This window comes from Pelecanus crispus, chromosome W (genome assembly GCF_030463565.1).
Source record: "Pelecanus crispus isolate bPelCri1 chromosome W, bPelCri1.pri, whole genome shotgun sequence".
Lineage (NCBI taxonomy): Eukaryota > Metazoa > Chordata > Aves > Pelecaniformes > Pelecanidae > Pelecanus > Pelecanus crispus.
Window position 1 is genome coordinate 2,589,271 of NC_134675.1, and position 6,759 is coordinate 2,596,029.

Here is a 6,759-nt window from a genome sequence, read left to right on the forward strand (position 1 = left end):
TGAATGCATGGAAAATCAACAATCTGGATGAGGGGATTGAGTGCGCCCTCAGTAAGTTTGCAGATGACACCAAACTGGGTGGGAGTGTGGATCTGCTGGAGGGTAGGATGGCCCTGCAGAGGGACCTGGACAGGCTGGGACCGATGGGCCGAGGCCAACTGTATGAGGTTCAACAAGGCCAAGTGCCAGGTCCTGCACTTCGGTCACAATAACCCCATGCAACACTACAGGCTTGGGGAAGAGTGGCTGGGAAGCTGCCTGGCCGAAAAGGACCTGGGGGTGCTGGACTACAGCTGGCTGACCATGAGCCAGCAGTGTGCCCAGGTGGCCAAGAAGGCCAACAGCATCCTGGCTTGTGTCAGGAATAGTGTGGCCAGCAGGAGCAGGGAGGGTGATTGTCCCCCTGTACTCGGCGCTGGTGAGGCCGCACCTGGAATACTGTGTCCAGTTTTGGGGCCCCTCAATACAAGAAAGACATCGAGGTGCTGGAGCGTGTCCAGAGAAGGGCAACAAAGCTGGTGAAGGGTCTGGAGCACAGGGCTGGTGGGGAGTGGCTGAGGGAACTGGGGTTGTTTAGTCTGGAGAAGAGGAGGCTGAGGGGAGACCTTATCGCTCTCCACAACTACCTGAAAGGAGGTTGTAGTGAGGTGGCTGTTGGTCTCTTCTCCCATGTAGTTAGCGATAGGACGAGAGGAAATGGGCTCAAGCTGCGTCAGGGGAGGTTTAGGTTGGAAATTAGGAAAAATTTCTTGACGGAAAGGGTAGTCAAGCATTGGAACAGGCTGCCCAGAGAGGTGGTGGAGTCACCATCCCTGGAAGTGTTCAAAAAACAGGTAGACGTGGCACTTTGGGACATGGCTTAGTGGACATGGGTGGTGTTGGGTTGATGATTGGAATGATGATCTTAGAGGTCCTTTCCAATCTTAACGATTCCTAGTTTTTACTTTCATTATAAATCATCCAGCCACCAAGCCAGGGAAACATGAAATTGCTACTCTACCCTGAATTGGTTTATTGGTGGACTTGGTAGTGTTAGGTTAATGGTTGGACTGGATGATCTTAAAGGTCTTTTCCAACCTAAACGATTCTATGATTCTATGATTTTAAAATAGTATTTTCCAATAAACACTTAAAATATGTAATGAAGCAGTGTAACCATTTTAACACATCAGTAATCTGTTACTCAGATAATGACAAAAGCACCTGATTAAATACATGAAGGACATCAGACTGGAAAATAAATACAGAAGTTGATCAGCAAGCAAAGTCTCCGAAATAAAGCTTACCTTTGAGCCATCCAAACTGATTATCCTGTAGACATTTCTTGTGCTGTCATAGAAATAGGACACAGTAACAGCATGCTTGCTGGTGGGAACCCAGTTCTTCTTAGTGTTTGGGTCAATCTGGAAGACATGAGCTCGGGTGCTGAAGATGGGTTGTTCCCTGAAGTAGAGAGAGTAAAAGTCATGAATCTGATTTGTATGTAATATTGTTATCTGCCAGTTGTGCCCACTTGGATGTACATATTTCACTTTCCATGATAATTTTTTTTCCTAAGAACTTCTGTATGTGTTGCTGCACAGAGCAGATAAGTGCATTAATATACATATGCAAGCAAAATGGGGGGGGGGGGGAGAGAGAAAACAATCAGTATTTTTTTATACGGAAGTCAGCGATTATGGACTTTCATTAGTAGAAAAAATGTCTACTTATGATTATTTGTATCAATGAATAAAAGTTTCTGTATGACACAGGAGGCAAATCAGGAAAGCAGATAACTTCAAAATGTAGGGCAGAAAAGATGTTTTAAATCGGATTCCTTCTGATAACATTTTGGCACATCCACTGATGTGGATGAGCATGTAATCCTATAAAACAGTCCATTTGGGGAAAAAATTAACCACTGTATATATGCTACTCTTAACTAAATGCTCAGGAAGCCCATACATAAGATGTTCCAGAGAGGGAAGGGAGAGAAGAAAGGCAGAAGAGTATCCTACAAGCATGCACTGTAAGGCAATTGCAGACATCACTAACAATTTATAGTCATCATATAAAAATCACAAGAGCTAGGATTACCATACCTGGGGAAATAAGGCTCTTGCTATTAAACAAAAAAAAATAAACCACCCTACAAAACCCAAAAAACAGAATTATGAAGAGCAATGAGAAAGTTCATTTAAACTCATTCCTCTTCTGTCTGAGCTTCCCATTCATAAGAGACCAGTGAAGGATAGTAGTTATTGGTAAAATTTAGAAAAGAGCTTCTTCCACAGCATAGATTTAAAATTAACTGTAGCACAGCACAGATTACAGTCTCACAAATTTAATAACATCAACAACATGGAAGCTAGCAGAGTTGCAAAGCACAGGACAAATCAGTGCCCAAGTTCCAACTCTCCACAGAGAACAAGAAAAGCCAAGCATGAGTTTATTGTCAGGACAGTGGTAGTGGCAGGAGAGGACACTTCTTGTGCTGGCACCCCCAGGCACAAGAGAATGGAGCGAGTCTTAGTCTGGGACCCAAGTGACCTTACTTTGATCCTTCTCTCAGATCTACCTTCTTGCCTCATTGCAACTCATTCATTTGACCTGACCAACTCTTCCTTGGCACCCTCCCTCTTCAAAAATACGCCTTTCCAATCTATTTCACCAGTACTTCTGGTTCAGGCATCTCACTGACTGTGAAACCCTACAAAACAGCAGGAACAAGGTTCTCAAACAGCTGTCTCCTAAATATTTGTCTCTGATACTCTTCTTTGTCCTGCTTGCCTTCATAGCCTTAAGGTCCCATTCATTTTGACATGCTCTGATCAGTGTTTTTACATATATACATATACACATGCACATATATGTACACACCTCAAAGATATTACACACGAAGTGCTAAACATGCTACACAGGCAAGACTGACCTATTATTTCAGTTTTCTTCAAACAGCAAAAAGGACACACAAAATTTAAAATAAAGTTGGTCACTAATTCAGTTAGCATACTTTGAGCACACCAAGCAAACAGATTCTCCCCCTCAATATCCTACATTAAGAACAACCCCCTCACAGCCCCTCACCACATCACCAGGCACAGAAGATGCAAAAGCACTTGGAAGCCAAGAATTGTCTTGTGTCTCATCCCCTCTTCAGATGCCTAACATCAGGTGGGGAAGGCTTTAACATGTTAACTTAAAATTCATGAGATTGATGGAATAAATTATTTTAGTAGGTCACTGTTAACTTCACTGCATGACAGATACTTTAATTATTTTTTCTTCATTTCCCAAGCAAATTCAAGATACCAGTAGAGAAGTTTTAACTGAATCCACTAGTTGCATTACTGTTTCTCAGAATATAATGACAATCTGAATGACACTGTTCCGCTCATTTTCTTTCAAATAAGCAATGGACCAAATTCATCCTTGATAGATTGAAATCAGATGGGTCTTACTAGATATGCTTAATGTCCAGATCAACAGCAAAAACTCATGTTTTGCTTTCTCACAAATCAGAGAAAGCAAAAACTGAAACTTAAAAACATATGCACATTCTTCAGAGAAAGAACATGACAGAGCGCACAGGATTCTGCAATAAAAATTCAACGTACTTAGATGCAAGTCATAATGACGCTTGTAGCTCAGGCATTTCATCCTTCCATCTAAGTAGTATCTCACTAGTTGCTTGTCCTCGTCATGCTGAACCTCAGCTAGAAGTCTGTCTCCTGACTGCACAAAACAGCTTGTAGTCTAGCACTGCTGTTTTCTGGGGCTCCCAAGATGGTAAAGGCACTCCTGTTAAGCTCTAACAAGCAGAGCCCAACATGCAACCCCCCAATATCAATACAGGCTGGGGGATGAAGGGATTGAGAGCAGCCCTGCAGAGAAGGACTTGGGGGTGCTGGTAGATGAAAAGCTGGACATGAGCCAACAATGTGCACTTGCAGCCCAGAAAGCCAACCGTATCCTGGGCTGCATCAAAAGAAGCGTGGCCAGCAGGTCGAGGGAGGTGATTCTGCCCCTCTACTCTGCTCTGGTGAGACCTCACCTGGAGCCCTGCGTCCAGCTCTGGAGCCCTCAGCACAAGAAGGACATGGACCTGTTGGAGCGGGTCCAGAGGAGGGCCACAAAAATGATCCGAGGGCTGGAGCACCTCTCCTACGAGGCCAGGCTGAGAGAGTTGGGGTTGTTCAGCCTGGAGAAGAGAAGGCTGCGGGGAGACCTTATTGCGACCTTTCAGTACTTAAAGGGGGCCTATAGGAAGGATGGGGAGAATCTTTTTAGCAAGGCCTGTTGTGACAGGACAAGGAGTAATGGATTTTAAACTAAAGAAGAATAGATTTAGACTAGACATAAGGAAGAAGTTTTTTTACAATGAGGGTGGTCAAGCACTGGAACAGGTTGCCCAAGAGAGGCGGTGGAGGCCCCCATCCCTGGCAACATTCAAGGTCCGGTTGGACGGGGCTCTGAGCAACCTGATCTGGTTAAAGCTGTCCCTGCTCACTGCAGGGGGGTTGGGCTGGATGGCCTCTAAAGGTCCCTTCCAACCCAAAGCATTCTATGATTCTATGCCCTCAAAGTCCTGATCAAAACAGAACATGCTGAATTACATTTGCCAGTTAAGATACAAACTTATATATTCTGAATAAAATAGATACTACATAAAATTAAGGCTTATATTCTAAAGCAAGGAAAAAACCTAACAAAGTTCTCTTAGATTTTTTGTATAATGTCAGTGAATGTGGAGCTGCTTGCTCTAAAGAGTAAAAAAAAGGTACCTGGAGGATATATACAGTGTACTGTTAACCTGACTTAAAAAAGGAAGAAAAATAGATAAACATTAGACTTGCTTTAACTTCTTTAATCCTGATATACATTTTTTTTTTAAAGGTCCAAACTGGAATAAATGCCTCTTCTCCAATACCCCCAGCATAGAGACATGCCCCCAGCATGCTGCTGAAGTTCTGTGGGTAGTCAAATGAGCCAAAGCATTACAGGAAAAAAAACCACACCAAGAATTTATCACCAACTATGAAAGTTCCTCTAATGGCTTGCATGAAGGTCCATATCTATAAGGTTTTCTTTTTTAACCTTCCACCCAACCTTCAAAAGCTCATTTTTCATACCATGAATTAAGTGAGAGCTTTGGGAGTCCGATGAGATAACATGAAGTGTATTACCAAGGACAAGTACTTAGCTTTATTTTCACTCTTTTCACTTCAGTTTAAGTTATTCCAGGGGTATATACATCTTCAGATTTTTTTCTAGGTACCTAAGTGTTTATTCCTCTAAATCGTACAAGTAAACGGACAAAGGTGTCTCTGAATTAACTTTTACCTTAATTTTTTTTTTTAAATTACAAGATTGGAGAGAACTAGTCATCAGCTTTTAATGACTTAAGAGGCAGTTAAATTACATTAGGTTGAATTTTAGGATAGTATTTTCACTATACGTAAATATCTAAGCAATTATAATTGCAAAAATTGATCCAAAGTTGTATTTAATTCCTAGATTTTGCTCTGTCCAAAAATTCTTGCCAAGGAAGTAGAGAGGAGTTCTTCTATCTTTATGACTAGACAATTAAGTTTAAGATGTATAGCTATTTTTCACATCTAGTCACTAAAAGCATTAACCAGAAGCAAACAGAAAAACAATCTAATGTCAGGTTCTATTCTATGAACAAAGAACCCTGGAACAACAGGCTGAGACATTTCTGAAAGTAGTCTAGATGTTAACATTCCTGTAACAGCCCTTACATAGAGTAAACTAAGCTAAACTGCATCTGGAATATCAAACAGGCAGGCAATGGTCTAAAAATACACATTTCCCTCTTCTACAGCATGGAAAAGCAACTTTGCCACACTTGCAACACAAACAGAAGTGAGATGAATGAAGCCTAAACAGCACGATGTAGAGCAAGGGAAGAAATAATGCCATTCATACCTGTTAGGAAAAAAGTTTAGAAAGGTCCAAAAGCAATTGATAACCAGGTTTTCTTTTTAATTCCTCTAGTTCCCTGATAATCTCCATATAGAGGCAATCTTTCCTTTGCAATTTACATCTAAAATCTCCCATGCGATCAAGTTGTGTGTCAGTCAGATTACTCTTACAGAACTCATGCAAGTATTTTAACAGAGAACAGCTTAACTGTTCAGCTTGAATTTCTACTATTACTTAGCACAGTACTTTAACACGCAACAATACAATGAGCAAGTTAGTTTCCTGCCCTCCACACCACCAGTTCTTGAGTTTAATTAAATAGACATTTTCCTCCCCTTGAATAACTTGAGTTTCAGTGATTCAACTGATGATCTTTAAAACCCAGAGAAAGAGAAACAAACCAGGACCTGAATATGGTCCTCAGGGACAGTATCTACAGTCTTCAGAACCATTACAACACTCATGGGAAGAAGGAAAAGAGGGGGAAAGCCACAGGGGAAAAATGGAACCAAAGGAAACATGATTTTCAATCTACTGCAATCTCCAGAACGCAAGCCTATTCCCATCCAGCATGTTTTCCTTGTCATGTTTCAGACACGCTCGAATTAGTTCATGGACTCTTTGAAATCTATAGTTCAGTAGTTTCCTTTGCAAAACAATTTTCAGCCTGTGAGAAGGGCTGTTACTGCCCCTTGCAAATGACTAATTAGACCAATTGATGCTGACTGAACAAGGTGAGAATTAAGCCAAATTGGATGGGGCTACTTAGGTGCTGTTGCTGAGGCACAGATGGGGAGAAACAGCACCCTGCAGACACATGAAGACTCTTTA

General features: G+C 41.7%; 1 protein-coding gene across 1 annotated transcript in view; it reads right to left on the bottom strand.

Moving 5' to 3' along the window:
• Positions 1–1,439, bottom strand: part of LOC104026950 (homer protein homolog 1-like) — a 58,219-nt gene extending 56,780 nt beyond the window's left edge. Inside the window, exon 1 of the mRNA XM_075725620.1 lies at positions 1,287–1,439. The gene's annotated coding sequence lies outside the window, so the exon portion shown is untranslated. The remainder of the gene's footprint in view (positions 1–1,286) is intronic.
• Positions 1,440–6,759: the final 5,320 nt, after the last annotated feature.